Source organism: Papio anubis, chromosome 6, assembly GCF_008728515.1.
Source record: "Papio anubis isolate 15944 chromosome 6, Panubis1.0, whole genome shotgun sequence".
In the NCBI taxonomy this organism is placed as follows: domain Eukaryota; kingdom Metazoa; phylum Chordata; class Mammalia; order Primates; family Cercopithecidae; genus Papio; species Papio anubis.
Genome location: NC_044981.1, coordinates 71,091,474 through 71,107,312, shown reverse-complemented (window position 1 = coordinate 71,107,312; position 15,839 = coordinate 71,091,474). Strand labels below are relative to the sequence as shown.

Below are 15,839 nucleotides of genomic sequence, written 5' to 3'. Positions count from 1 at the left end.
AAAGTAATATGTGAAAAATCTATATTTTATTAATATAATCAAGAAAAACAATCATTTGTTTTATACAAAGATTCTTCTCTTTACAAAAGAAATTATCACTGGGATCCTTTAAATACGAAGCTTTCCCAGAATAATAAAAAAAATTATGCCAGGCATGGTGGCTCACACCTGTAATCCCAGCACTTTGGGAGGCCAAGAGGGGAGGATCATGAGGTTAGGAGTTCAAGACCAGCCTGGCCAACATGGTGAAATCCCGTCTCTACTAAAAAAATACAAAAATTAGCCAGGTGTGGCAGGTGCCTGTAATCCCAGCTGCTCAGGAGGCTGAGGCAGGAGAATCGCTTGATCTCGGAGGGTCGAGGTTGCAGTGAGCCAAGATCACGCCACTGCACTCCAGCCTGGGCAACAGAGTAAAACCCCATCTCAAAAAAAAAAAAAAATTACAGGTCAGATGCAGTGGCTCATGCCTATAATCCCAGCATTTTGGGAGGCCAAGGCAGGAGGATCACTTGAGGCCAGGAGTTCAAGACCAGCCTGGGCAACACAGTAAGATCTCCATCTCTACAAAAAAAAAAAAAAAATTTAAATTACAATTCAATTCATTATTTAATTTACACAAAACTTTACGGGAATACATTTGCTTAAAGCACATACATCAAGTATGTAATTATAACAGGTATATAACTAAAACAGGTGGTTGTTAAGAGATTTAAAAGACAAGAGCTGTAGACAACGGCTTAGATTTGGGTCTAGGAGTTCTCCCCTCTCTCATCCACTCAGGGAAGGCTGGAGAGCCCTGTGTAGAGCAGAAATCTGAGGGTGAGTCTGGCTCAGGAGGAAAGTGGGTATTACAGAAGAACTGTCTTCCCTGGACTTGAAAGTAGGCCATAGATGCACGATTGTCACCATTTTACTATTCTTTGTGTAGGGACATAAAAACAGAACAGATTAACCCTTAAGGGATTTTCAAAGCTCTGAGTGTTTAAAAGAGCACACAGAAAAAGCGAGCTTAGAATTCTAAATGGAGCAGAGACTCTGGAGCCAGACCATCTGAAAGCATCTTTTGACTCTACTCCTTACTACTTCTATCACCTTCTCAAATCACTTAGACCTCAGCTCTCTCAGCTATAAAATGGGATAATAAGAATAGTCACCTCATAGGGTCAATGTGAGAATTAAATGAGAAAATAACTGCAAAAGACTCAAAGAGACGGCCCTCAAGAACTGTTATAATCATGGCCAAGCGAGACTCCATCTCAAAAAGAAAAGAACTGTTATAATTATACTGTGCTAGGATGATTTTAGATCACTCATTCAGTCCATCATTACAATATACTGCCACCCCAACCCATCTGACATAAACCTTTCACTGCTCAATCATGCTGACCTACTCTGTTGTCCACATGTTCTGAAAATACTAATCTATATCAGTGTCATATACTAAACAGCAGAAACCTAGAAAACAGGACCAAAGTCCATGATATTCTGGGCCAGTTCCAGAAACACATCTTTAATAAATAATAGCTCTCTGTATACAGTTGCACATCTGGCAAAAAGGGGGAAAAAAATGTGTGTGTGTGTGTATGTGTGCGTGTGTGTATGTGTGTTTGTGTGTGTGTTTTAACAGCCCATTTTCCTAACATACTAGCATCACTGTACGCAGCCACCAGGCTATCTCCATTTTTACTAATGACTTACTAAATCACCAAATTGGTTTGTAAATTCCTAACTTATCCTCACTTTCCTTCAAAAAAAAAAAAAAAGGCTTATTAGTAGAATGCATCCCCATAAAATATAACATTAAATTCTGATTGAAATAAGTACTTTCTGGTTGCTAAAACATCTGTCGTGACAGCTGGTCATATGGTCAAACTCATTCAATTTCCATCCTTCTTTTCCCTCCTCCCATACATGAAAGAAAATCTTTCTTTAACATAAACCTCTTCAATTAGCTATTTGAATACGTGACGACTAGTTTTTCACTTTACATTCATCTGTTTTCTCCATCATCTCAGTGGCCAATACAAGCCACGGTTTTGTTTGAAATATCAAGCACAAGAATAATAAATACATGAAGTATTTTCTTCGTTCTTCTCATCTTAAAGCTCAACCATGATGAACAAGAGCAGAGAAACTAATACATTCCTCTTCAAAACACACACAGGTTCTTTGTTCTTCCCCCAGATACTAAGACCAAAAGGATAACAGACAGCAAATCATGCCCACAAACCAAAACACAGCTGGTTCATCTAATTTTAGAAAAAAAATAACAAGGAAGAAGAGAAAAGTTCTCTCTGGAATAACTCAATCCTCAAATCAAGGAAATTCAAAGAATACAACATGGAAAAACTAAGAGCCTCAAATATCTCCTGCGGGATACTAATTCCATCAATGTCAAATCCAAATAAACAATATGTTTTTAGAAGATCCCACAAAAGTCTGAAATCACTCCTTTAAAAAAAAAAAAAAAAAAAAGGGCCCACTTACAGAGAAAATATCTAAATGGTTGGTTTCCAACCACAGCTGTACAGGTGTTATTCAGTTGATTCCAAACCTGTTTCTCATTTTCACCATACGCTTTAAAAAAGACAAGCTGGGAAACATATTTGTTTGTTTGTTTAACTCAGTTATAACATTTATATCCAGAAATACACTTGATTTGTATGCTAAATTCTCACAGCCAGATGTTTATTAATTTGCTCAACCCTGCACAATATGGCTCTTCCTTTTCTGGAGGTCATGAACAAGGCCTTCTCTAGCTGCTTCTTAATCTGAGTAAGATCTTGTACTTCTTTTTAACTGGAATCCTCAAGAGAAGAAAGAAAATATAAGTCATAATCTAATTGTTTTGGGGGGAGTATTACTTATATCCCTAGAATCGTTCATACCATCTCTTTAAGAAGAGAAATCATTTTCTTTAGTAACCCCTAAGGAATCTATCCAAAATAAAGAGCACAAACTTTTCACCAGAACTAAGATTAACTAGGTAAAATTGGTGTTAGCAAAATATCAGCTACTGCATGATAACAGCAAATTGCAACAGATTTATACAGAAATTTGATGTGTCCTCAAAAGGACTTCGGAAGGATGAACAACTATTTCCCAATAGTCTTGTTTCTATTAACTATTACCATGTCAACACTATGTTCTAGTGTTCTTGTTGTCAAAAAAAATCCAGGTGAATACGAAGTATAAATTCCAGAAAAGCAAAAGACTTATTGCCAAAATATTTTTAATTTAGCCACTAAAGATTTTTAATGAATGACACACGTATTCCATTAAACCCAGACTGCCTAGTGAAGAAAATTTCAGAAAACCTCAGCAAAGTACAACAATATATTAACAAAAGTGCTTTGTGTTAACAGACATAGATTATGTTTCTTGTTGGGTTATATGGATCATCAAAAGTTCCTAAAATAATTGTTCGGTTAAATGAGAAAGTGATTAAACTATTTCTCAAAGTATGTATAAAACAATTAGTCCCAAGTATTTTGCAGATGTATCACAATGCTACAAGTTTTTTTAAATGTACCAAGGAAATGCTACAAATCCCGAAAGGTTCTAAATAATGTCCTAGTTAATCTCCATTTGCTCTCTTACATCCTCAATTCCTTCTCTGCTCTTGCACTGGAAGAATGAGCCTTAAAAAAAAAATAATAATTTGGGCTCCCCAGCTGGGTTCTAGTAAAGTAAGTCACTGGTGGAGACTCAGAGGAAGAGGGAGGAGAGATCAGGGAACCTCCCTTCATGCCCCTCCTGCTTCAAAACCGCAGCTCCCTCTAGCCCTCCTCCACAATGCCAGCTTTCTGCTCTGGTAATTTCTGGAGAACTAAGAGTTTCTTACTGTTTCTAATCCCTGAGCACTTTACCACACTTGTTCGTTCTCTAACCTCTGCAAATAGCCTCTTCATGTGAACCATCGGGGTAAAATCTCTTTCCTTTTGGGACTTTGCCTGATAAGACTAACAATACCAAGTCTGATTATTCAACAGTACACTATCTAAAGAAATCTAAGTTTTTAACAGTTTTTACAATCTATAGAAACGGCCAGGCACTGTGGCTCACTCCTGTAATCCCAGCACTTTGGGAGAGTGAGGCGGGTGGATCAGCTGAGGTCAGGAGATCGAGACCAGCCTGGCCAACATGGTGAAACCCCGTCTCCGTTAAAACTACAAAAATTAGAGGGGCATGGTGGCACATGCCTGTAATTCCAGCTACTCAGGAGGCTGAGGCAGAAGAATCACTTGAACCTGGGAGGGGGAGACTGCAGTGAGCTGAGATCATGCCACTGCACTCCAGCCTGGGCAACAGGGCGAGACTCCGTCTCAAAAAAAAAATTTAAAAAAAGATCTATACAAACATGTATTTATACATTTTTACTATATGTATAATTGTTAAAAATTAACAATTTTTAACTAATATTAACTAATCACCTCCAAATGAAGCTAGTTAAAAAGCTCAGGCCAGTGGCTCACACCTGTAATCCCAACACTTTGGGAGGCTGAGGCGGGCGGATCATGAGATCAGGAGATCGAGATCATCCTGGCTAACACAGTGAAACCCCGTTTCTATTAAAAATAAGAAAAATTAGCTGGGCATGGTGGCAGGCGCCTGTAGCCCGCTACTCCGGAGGCTGGGGCAGGAGAATAGCGTGAACCCAGGAAGCGGAGCTTGCAGACAGCCAAGATCACGCCACTGCACTTCAGTCTGGGCGACAGAGCAAGACTCCATCTCAAAAAAAAAAAAAAAAAAAAAAAAAGGCTGAAACAGTCATTACAATTTAATTTAGGTGCGAAATTTAACACTGCATTGTCTTCTCCATATAAATGCTATAAGCCCCAAATAAGCTTAAAAAAAAAAAAAAAAAGTCAATGGGCTGGACGTGGTGGCTCACACCTGTAATCCCAGCACTTTGGGAGGCCAAGACAGGGGAATCACAAGGTCAGGAGATCGAGACCATCCTGGCTAACATGGTGAAACCCCATCTCTACTAAAAATACAAAAAAAAATTAGCCGGGGGTAGTGGCGGGTGCCTGTAGTCCCAGATACTCGGGAGGCTGAGGCAGGAGAATGGCGTGAACCCGGGAGTCGGAGCTTGCAGTGAGCCGAGATTGCACCACCGCACTCCAGCCTGGGCGACTGAGCAAGACTCCGTCTCAAAAAAAAAAAGTCAATGAAGAGATTCTGGTAACATATTTCACTTCCCTCTACCACACACTGCCTGGTTAACCCAAACAAATTGTCGTTATTCTTGTTGAAGCCCTTCCTAACCATAAGATACAGAAAAAGTTTAAGCCAGTAGTTCTCTAATTCCAGTTTGCACATAAATCAAAAGGGAAGCTTGCAAACTTAGTGAAACCCCGTGTCTACTAAAAATATAAAAATTGGCTGGGCATGGTGGCATGCGCCTGCAGTCCCAGCTACTCGGGAGGCTGAGGCAGGAGAATTATTTGAACCCAGGAGGCGGAGGGTGTGGTGAGCCAAGATCGTGCCACTGCACTCCAGCCTGGGCAACAGAACGAGATTCCATCTCCAAAAAAAAAAAAAGCCAACTTCAAGATTCCAACCAAATCACTAATATATTGCTTTTCTTGCTTTTGTTTGAAAATTCCACATTAAATATGGCAAAAAAAAAAAACAGTAACAATAATAATGAATGTACAATATGTGCTAGCCAGTGTGATCTGTGTTTTACATGTATTATTATCTAATTCAATCCTCACAAGAACCACACCAGGTAGGTAATATTGTTACTTCCATTTTATAGATGAGAAAACTGAAGCCCAGATAAATAAAATAATTTGACCAAGTTAATAAGTGACAGGATTGCCTCAGGTCTGCCTATCCTCTTACCCAGGAGCTGGACAAGAAAGCATTGTGCTTAAATGCAACTCTGGAGCCCCAGGGCTGTCAGAGAGAGGATTAAGCCTGACAACCAAGTAGTCAGGCAAGCAATACTCTCCCATCTCCTCCCAACCCCAATTCCCACCGCTCACCCAACAAGAGACTCCCCACACCTATCACTCCCACCTTCGTGATGTGTCACACATCCTAATAGAACATCAGAAGTCTGTCTCTATATGTGTGTATGTGTATACATATATATACACACACAATGTATACACATATATACATATATATGTATACACACACACACATAAGTACCCTTCCACATTAGTATCTACTACATGCTTAGACCTAACAGAGACCCAAATTCCAGCACCACCAAATAAGCCTGAGGAAATTTAACAGCTCTGCCCCTCAGTTTTCTAATCTGTAAAATGAAGGTCATAACACCAACACCACTGAGGTGACAGTGATTGAGCTAATGTATACAAAAGTACTCACTTGGCATAGTATCTGACATGGTAGTAAAAGCTCAATAAAAAATAGCTGCTATCGGTCAGGCACGGTGGCTCACGCCTGTAATCCCAGCAGTTTGGGAGGCCAAGATGGGCAGATCACCTCAAGTTCGAGACCAGCCTGGCCAACATGGTGAAACCCCATCCCTACTAAAAATACAAAAATTAGCCGGGGATGGTCACGAGCACCTGTAATCCCAGCTACTTGGGAGGCTGAGGCAGGAGAATCTCTTGAACCCAGGAGACGGAGGTTGCAGTGAGCCAAGATCGTACCACTGCACTTCAGCCTGGGTGATAGAGCAAGTCTCTGTCTCAAAAAAAGAAAAAACAATAGCTGCTATTAAAATTATACTTTGCTAATCTCTTCTCTTACAACACCAACATATCAATCCTACTCCCATTTATTTTTTGCTTGCATGTTGTTGGTTTTTTTGAGACAGAATCTGGCTGCGTTGCCTAGGCTGGCCTGGAACACCTGGGCTCAAGCATTCCTCCCGCCTTAGCCTCCTGAGTAGCTGGGACTACAGGTATGCATCACCATGTCCAACTCTAGTTCCCACTTATTTTACCTCACTTTTCTTTGCTGAAAGTGTGACAAATGATGAAACATACTTACATTTATCAAAGCAGGTTGGTAACAGTGCCATAACCCAATAGTCTGGGAGTCTTTGACAGACGGGTTAGGAGTAGAATATTCCAGAGCAAATAAGTCATGCAGTAGCCCTCAAATTGCACCACTCTGACAACTGTCTATTTCCCAACTTTAGGGTCAGCCCTGTTGATTACATCCTAGTATGAAGAGTCTATAATTAACTTAACTCAAAACAACAATAAAATGTCAGTACAGGGGCTTGGTCTTAATTTAATCACTGTATCCCTAGCACTTAGAATAGTGCCTGGTCCGTGGTAGACACTCAAGTATGTTTTATATAAACGAAGACATAAAGGAACCAACACAGACACACACACAGTTCTTTAGTGAGTTTTACAAAGACAGTTGTAACTATCAGATCACTACCAATGCACAAAGTAACAAAAGTTATTTTCAAAATTCCCCCAGAATATTTTTCTCCTTCGTTTTAACTAATTGTTGGTTTTCTTTAAAAATTCTCCAACTAGAACAGCTAATTACCAATTTCAGTCTAGTAATCTATTAAAAATGTTAAAGTAGTTCCATCATGATGCATCATGCTCATCTTCTACCTTCCATTAAAAAAAAAACCTGTAACAATTTAACAATCACCATTTTAGTGACCCTAAGTTTTCAGAACTTCCTGAACCACCTGACTTGAAGCCATAAGGTGAGGTTAAATACATAAGCAATAGGGGGAAAGGGGAGGACTTACTACTTTGGGACTACACAGAGAAAGGTTCCATTCTCAATGATGCTTCTAAGTAGCCACACTGACCTTGAACAAGTTACTTAATTTTAAGTAATGTATTTATTTATTTAGAGACAGGATCTTGCTCTGTCACCTAGACTGGAGTGCAGTGGTGCAATCACGGCTCACTACAGCCTTGACCTATCAGGCTCAGGAGACCCTCCCACCTCAGCCTCCTACATAGCTAGGACTATAGGCGTGCACCACCACACCCAGTTAATTTTTGTACAATATTTTTTTGTGAAAGGGTTTCACCTCCAGGCTGTTCTCAAACTCCTGGGCTAAAGTGATCCTCCCACCTCAGCCTCCCAAAGTGCTGGGATTACCAGCGTGAGCCACCACAAGCAGTCAGTATTTTTAATTTTTTGAGTTTCCATTTCCTCACCTATAGAAAAGGAATAAATTTACTAAATCTACTTCATTGAGTTGTTTTAAGGACCAGATGCATATACAATTATATTAAAGCAATAAAATGCCATATGAATATAAGTTAATAGCTTTTGACATGTATGTCTTTGGATTTTAAATGGATGATTTCTATTTATTTTTTCCTATCTCTGCAACTCTTCCCATTTCCTGAATCCAAAGATATGCCAGGACAGGGAGGAATCAGTTCACACTTGACATATCTAAAACACAGTGGGCCCTCAGTAAATATCTGTTGAAAAAGATGTTCATCCACATATATTAGAAATCAAAAAATTCTGCCACACAAAATATATTACTTTGTAAAGGTTAGTCAGCAGCTTACTTTCTTTTTTTTTTTTTTTTTGACGGAGTCTCACTCAATCGCCCAGGCTGGATTGCAGTGGCACAGTCTCAGCACGCTGCAACTTCCACCTGCCGGGTTCAAGTGATTCTTGTGCCTTAGCCTCCCGAGTAGCTGGGATTACAGGCACCCACCACCATACCCAGCTAATTTTTGTATTTTTAGTAGAGATGGGGTTTCACCATGTTTCCCAGGCTGCTCTCAACTCCTGACCTCAGGTGATCTGCCCACCTTGCCCTCTCAAAACGCTGGGATTACAGGTGTGAGCCACCGTGCCCCAGCCAGGTTATTTTCAAATAAAATAACAAATGACCTAACATACTCAAAAGATGACTGTGTTTTTGTAGGAGTTTCCTTTGTGCACATTACTCAGCTTGATATTTACCCCATGTGAATATACACTGAAGGAATGTGCCTCGGTGTTTTGGTTTCACTTGAGACATGCCTTCTGTATAAAATATTATTTCCTCTCTCTTTAGCACCAGCAAGATTTCTAAAGATGCCAGATTTCTTCTTTAGGTTTCACTTTCTATGCTTCAGTACTCACAGAGAAAACTTTTGGTGGACTTATGGTCATTTCTCAAACCATTATGTCATTTGTACATTAATCAATAAGAAAAATAAGCTAATTTTTGAAAACAGTAACTAGAAAGACACTGCAAAATATTTACAGATTCCAGTCCACTCAAATTTGTCAAATAAATCAGAACCATTTTAAATGCAAAAGATCCTGGTTCCTCTGAACATTATATAATGCCAGCAAGGCATGGTACCTCATGCCTGTAATCCCAGTACTCTGGGAGTCCGAGACAGCACATCATCTGAGCTGAGGAGTTCAAGACCAGCCTGGGCAACATGGCAAATCCCCTCTCTACCAGAAATACAAAAAAGGTAGCCAGGTATGGTGACATATACCTGTGCTCCCAGCTACTCGGGAGACTGAGGTGGGAGTGTCACTTGAGCCTGGGAGATGGAGGCTGCAGTAAGCCAAGATCATGCCACTGCACTCCAACCTGGATGACAGAATGAGACCCTGTCTCCAAAAAAAAAAAAATATATATATATACACACACACACACACACACACACACACACACACACACACACACGCCATTTCCTGAATCCAAAGATACGCCAGGACAGGGAGGAATCATTTCACACTTGACATATCTAAAACATAGTGGGCCCTCAGTAAATATTTGTTGAAAAAGACGTTCATGGCCGGGCGCGGTGGCTCAAGCCTGTAATCCCAGCACTTTGGGAGGCCGAGGCGGGTGGATCACGAGGTCAGGAGATCGAGACTATCCTGGCTAACATGGTGAAACCCCGTCTCTACTAAAAATACAAAAAACTAGCCGGGCGTGGTGGCGGGCGCCTGTAGTCTCAGCTACTTGGGAGGCTGAGGCGGGAGAATGGCATGAACCCGGGAGGCAGAGCTTGCAGTGAGCCGAGATCACGCCACTGCACCCCAGCCTGGGAGCACAGCGAGACTCCGTCTCAAAAAAAAAAAAAAAAAAAAAAAGAAAAGAAAAAGACGTTCATCCATCTTTTTGGTCTTTTAGGACAAGACCATTAGCCCAGAAAATTATTTTGTAGATCAAGCCCCTCAATCTGTGATCTCTCCAATTATGCTAGATGCCTAATAAATATATAGATTATATATACACACACATATATATAATGCCTCCAAAAGAGAACTTAAGCTTATTTAACTCTAGTTCTTGATGTGGATGCCACAGATCATCTATTACCAATTTATATTAGTAATATTACTAATTTATATCAGGTGGTGGTTTCGTATTTATACTTGAATATGAATATCCTTGAGATAAAAAATTCCTAATAGTTCAAGGCAAATAATGAAAAAACCCGTAATGGTAGCCACCCAACTCAGCCTTCCTACCTTGCTTCTGCTCATTTACCCAACTACATCCTACTGCTGAAATGCATGATTCCTAGTTTGCTACAAAAAAAATGGACTTTACGTGCTCATTTTTGTCATTTATGTCTATTGCAGCTCAAGGGATATTCCACAGACCATAGAAAAGATTTGTCCTAATAGTTTCTAAGTGACAATTTAATCATAATCTAAAAACAAGTCCCCCTCTCAAGATTAGAGAATTAATTACATAATATTTAAAGGATAGCTACTGCATTTATGGGCAATAATCTATCTTTTTCATTAGGGGAAAATTTTACAGTTCTATCCTAACCAGGAACATTACAATCTAATTCTAGTTCTTATAAACCTATAAAAGTTAAACGCGCACAATACATATAATGTTCTAGAACTAGACGAAAAATGAGAAGGCAGCAGCATCACCGTTCAAGGCTGTCAACTTGAGAATGAAGACACAAAAAGAGGATTCTAAATTAGTTCCAGAACTACATTCATGGCCTATCACATCTACTCCTGGATGCTTTTGTCAAACCTTGAATTACATTCTTTGACATAATACCAGTTTTGCTGGTTTAAACAGTCCACCAAGTGAACTGAAACCAAGGCAAACTGTTCTGGTGGAAAAAACACGGGCTTCGTGGCCAAATGACTCAGGTGTGAATCCAGACTTTGCCCTTCTGGAGCAAGCATTTAATTCTTTGAGCCTAGACTTCCTCATCTGTGTAAGGACAAGACCATTAGCCTAGAAAATTATTTTGTAGATCAAGCCCCTCAATCTGTGATCTGTCCAATTATAGTAGATGCCTAATAAACGTGCAACAATCTGATAGTAGTAAAGGGCCGGTTCACAAATTACCATGAAATATCTCATTATGGGGATCATAACTAAACTCTATGAGACTGCAATCCCAGCACTTTGGGGGGCCAAGGCAGGAAAATCACTTGAGCTCAGGAGTTTGAGACCAACCTGGCCAACATGGTGAAACCCCATCTCTACTAATAATACAAAAATTGGCCAGGTGTCGTGATGGGCACCTGTAATCTCAGCTACTCAGGAGGCTGAGGCAGGAGAATCAGTTGAACCCAGGAGACTGAGGTTACAGAGACCCGAAATCGTGCCACTGCACAGCCTGGGTGACAGGGAAAGACTCTAACTGAGAGGAAAAAAAAAATGAATAAATAAACTCTGAGATGTATTTAAGTTATAACACTTTTAAATATTTTATTTTTAGATAAGATATTTTAATATATAAAAATGAAAACTACAGAGGTTAGTAAACTCTTCTTAAAAGTGATATTTTACATGTCAAAAATGGAGCTTCAACTATCAACAGAAAGTTAAAATGGGTTAGTTTTTTTCAAATGTTTGGATGTTTGTATCTATTCAGGCCTCACATGGTCAAAGTCTTTAAAATTTTCTAAAGAAAGCTACATTTTGGAACCCAGATACAGCCTGGTTGTCTAAACAATGGGCTACATGATACACCACAGACTCCAGGCAAAGTCACAACAGGATGAGAACAGAGCCTTCAGCCTCTCTCAGATTTCCTGGCCACTGTTATTTTAAAACTTGACCATGTAAACATAAACAGGGAAAAAAATCCATTTCAGATAATCCCTACTGGTTATGATTTACGATCTTTTGTTTTTAATACAATATTTAATTGCATTAATTTACGTTAAATATTGTAATTGTTCATTATATTTTTCTTGCTCATGTTTCTGGGCACTAACCGAGAATATACATGTATACCATACATAGTTTTATATATTTATACAGTTTTTAATCATGATCTTTCCTTAAATGTCATTCATACTTCTGTTACTGACATTTACAATGGTTTCTGAAAACAAAATTGTAACTTACAAAGATGAGAGAATGATAAAAAGTATGTCACACACACAAAATACAAAAGTAGTGGGTAAATGTACATAAGACTAAAATGACTTCTGTTTACCAATGTGGATGCAATTCCTGAGTAACGTAAAATACTCAAAATGAGCTGTATATATAAAAGTCGGTGAGCTATTTTGAACAGCGGCATGGTTTCAAGCTCTGGCTACAGCCCACTTTGTAACATTTGCGGCGGTTTCTACAATTAAGGGCAAAAGGCACAAAGGTAATTTTTTCACTAAACATTCTCCAGTTTGAAAACCACAACTCAAGACATCTAGGAAATTCAGTTAATTTGTACAGAAATGCTGTTTTGCCGCCAACCTTTGTACCATGACCACTACCAGTCCAAGTTCAAGATTCACGTTTTATGGTGTGAAGGTAAGTTTCAGCTAAACCTTAAGCGTGTTAATTTTTAGTCCAGGCGCGGGGGTTCACACCTGTAATCCCAGCACTTTGGGAGGCCGAGGCAAGTGGATCACTTGAGGTCAGGAGTTCGAGACCAGCCTGGCCAACATGGCAAAACCCCGTCCCTACTAAAAATACAAGAATTAGCTGAGCAGTGGCGTGAGCCTGCAGTCCCAGCCACTTGGGAGGCTGAGGCAGGGCAATCGCTTGAACTCGGGAGGTGGAGGTTGCAGTGAGCCGACAGAGCGAGACTCTGCCTCAAAAAAAAAAAGTTAATTTTTAAAACTCTCAAATTCTGACTTTATTTAGACTGCCTCTATACCACCAGAGCATTAAAAAAAAAAAAAAAAAAAAAAAAAAAAGTCTTGTTTAGCCCGTACAGTCTATTAAGTTAGGGCAGTGCTCCTCATTTCTCACTAATACTTGTAAATCAGGATTTAAGCATCCCTCCACCACATCACTTTATGCCAGATAAGATGTAATGAATTTTTGGCCAGGCGCAGTGGCTCACGCCTGTAATCCCAGCACTTTGGGAGGCCGAGGCGGGTGGATCATGAGGTCAGGATTTCAAGACCTGCCTGGCCAAGATGGTGAAACCTCGTCTCTACTAAAAATACAAAAAAAATTAGCCGGGCGTGGTGGTGGGCGCTTGTAATCCCAGTTACTCGGGAGGCTGTGGCAGAGAACTGCTTGAACCCGTGAGGTGGAGGTTGCAGTGAGCAGAGTTCGCGCCACTGCACTCCAGCCTAGGCGACAGAGTGAGGCTCCGTCTCAAAAAAAAAAAAAAAAAATGTAATGAATTTTTTAAACTGTGCGGAAATACTTTTAAACATGGATGTTCTAGTAATAACCCCATCAAATTATGTTCTACTTCAAATCCCAGAGTTTGCGCATTTTAATCTTTTTCGGGAGTTTTTGGAAATTAACAAAAAAAGTTCTTGTTCAGTAGCATATCCGTAAATTGACATACTCAAGGTACTGGACCACCTAGAGACTAAGAATAAGGCTTTAGAAAGTCTCAATCTGGTCTCCTACATGATTAGACTATTAATGGTATCCTTTGATCTTCACATCTCAGAACAAATTACGCTCTCCCTGCGCTGAATTTTAAGCGTGTTTACAAAAGAGAAAATAAAACTATCACGGAGTGTCCAAGTCCGAGTTAGGCACCTGAGTGCTCTGCTTCTACCTGGGAGCCAGGGAAGAAACACAAAGGGACCTTGGTGATGAGAACCCATGAAAGGAAACTGTCTCTCGGTGGAAACGAGAACCACCTCGGCCCCACCGCTGCCCAGGGCCCACCCATCACCTGCTTCTCCCACCCGCGTCCTCGGGCAGTGAACAGAAGCGTCGGCTCCGGAGCTGCTACAGGAGGCCCGGGAGCAAGGCCGGGCCGGGGACCGCGAGACCCCGGCGCCGACGCACCGCAGCGGGGGCTCCGGGACACTCACCGGTGCGGGCGCAAAGGCAGGTGCGCGGCGGCAGGGCTACCTGTGCGGGTGAAGCTGGAGGGCGCAGTGAGAAGTGATGAGGGCCAGTGAAGAGGGCGACGACGCTGACGGGCACCCGGACGGGGCGGCGACAGCAGCCGGGCTGCGGCTGGCTTCCTGCTCGGACAGATCCCGAGTCGGTCTCCGCCCGCCGGCCGGCGCCCCGCCGAGTCCCCGGCACTGCGGCGTGCACGTCACGGCTACGGAGCGCCCGAGGGGGCGGGGGCGCCGGGGCCGCGGCAGGCCGCCGGGCGCGCGCTCTGGGAGGGGGCGCGCTCCGGCAGAGGGCGCGCGACCCCCGGGGTCGCCCCGCCCGCGGCGCAGAGCCTCCGGGGCGGGGGAAGGCGCCCTGCGGCGCAGGGAGGGGCTGCCGCGGGACGAGCCTGGAGTTGTTGTTCTTCCCACGGCGAAACGGCCTCATTTGCCGCGGTAGTTGTTTCCAGACCCGACGAAGCAGGTCCTCTCCGGCTGGATGCTGTGACTGTGCAGTCTGCCAACAGCGAGAATCAGTTCAAGCAGGGAGAAAGTTGTTCGGAGAGGGGGCGAGGAGTCCGGAGCTCCGCGCGGGGGACCTAGGAACCAGGGGGACCCAGGAACCAGGTGTCCGCGCTTGGGCGGCAGCGAGGCTGCGTGGCGGTTGCGGCAAGAACCACTGTTCACTCGGCTCCGGATCGGGCCGTCTGCCCTTCCTAAGGAGGAACCTTCCTGCACAACTAGGTTGCCATTCGGTCTTTGTAGGAGGGAGTTTGGGATGGGAATTTCGCACCTGTTTGCCTCTTCCCCCTCCCACCTTCGCCACCGCATTCACTTTTTAGAGCCCCTACCTTCTCAGTCGTTTAAATGTTACTGTTTTTTTAAGTGACATATCTGTTAGTCACCTTTTAAAATATGAAGTACCTATGCAAATTTGAATTATGTGGTGAAAAAACACCTTTACGATGAAAACAGCTTCTTTTAAGGCAAGGAAATGACAATTGACTATAATGCTAAATGTATCCGCTGAAAAAAGAGCCTACTTACACATGAGAATTACACGTTTTTCTCCAACATTTATATGTAGCGGCTTGGAAACGTCTGGAAATCTAGAAGATTCTGACAAGGAGACAAATTTCTGATACTTAAAGGCTCCGCGGCTCTCTGGGTGGAGAAATTTAAAAACTAAGTTCTGATAAGATGTTTTAGCATTCAACTAAAACAATAAAATATTTAAAATAAAATAGGGAAGTAAGAAAGAGGAAGAGAAACAAAGAACGGAAATAATTTACAGCAATCTCAGAAATTTAATTCCAAATTGCCAGAAGGTAAGTCTTAGGTATATAAAACTAAATTTCAAAACAAACTGAAAAAAAGAGGGAGAAGATGAAGATGGCTGCCTCAGTTCGCTGTTCTGACTCAATTTTGGTTTTAATACTAAACTTCATTTGGCAAACCAATAGAAGTCAATACTTTTTTTTTATTTTCTTAAATTTTTTGTGTTGTTGTTGGTAAACAGGGGCTTGCTATGTTGCCTAGGCTGGTCTTGAACCTTGGCCTCAAGTGATTCTCCCACCTTGGCCTCCCAAAGTGCTGGGATTACAAGTGTGAGCCACCACTCCTAGAGAAATCAATACATTTTAAAGATTTTTTGTAGCTAA

At 41.6% G+C, this 15,839-nt stretch overlaps 1 protein-coding gene across 1 annotated transcript in view; it reads right to left on the bottom strand.

Moving 5' to 3' along the window:
* Positions 1-14,409, bottom strand: part of MYO6 (myosin VI) — a 161,474-nt gene extending 147,065 nt beyond the window's left edge. The window contains exon 1 of the mRNA XM_031667243.1: positions 14,167-14,409. The gene's annotated coding sequence lies outside the window, so the exon portion shown is untranslated. The remainder of the gene's footprint in view (positions 1-14,166) is intronic.
* Positions 14,410-15,839: the final 1,430 nt, after the last annotated feature.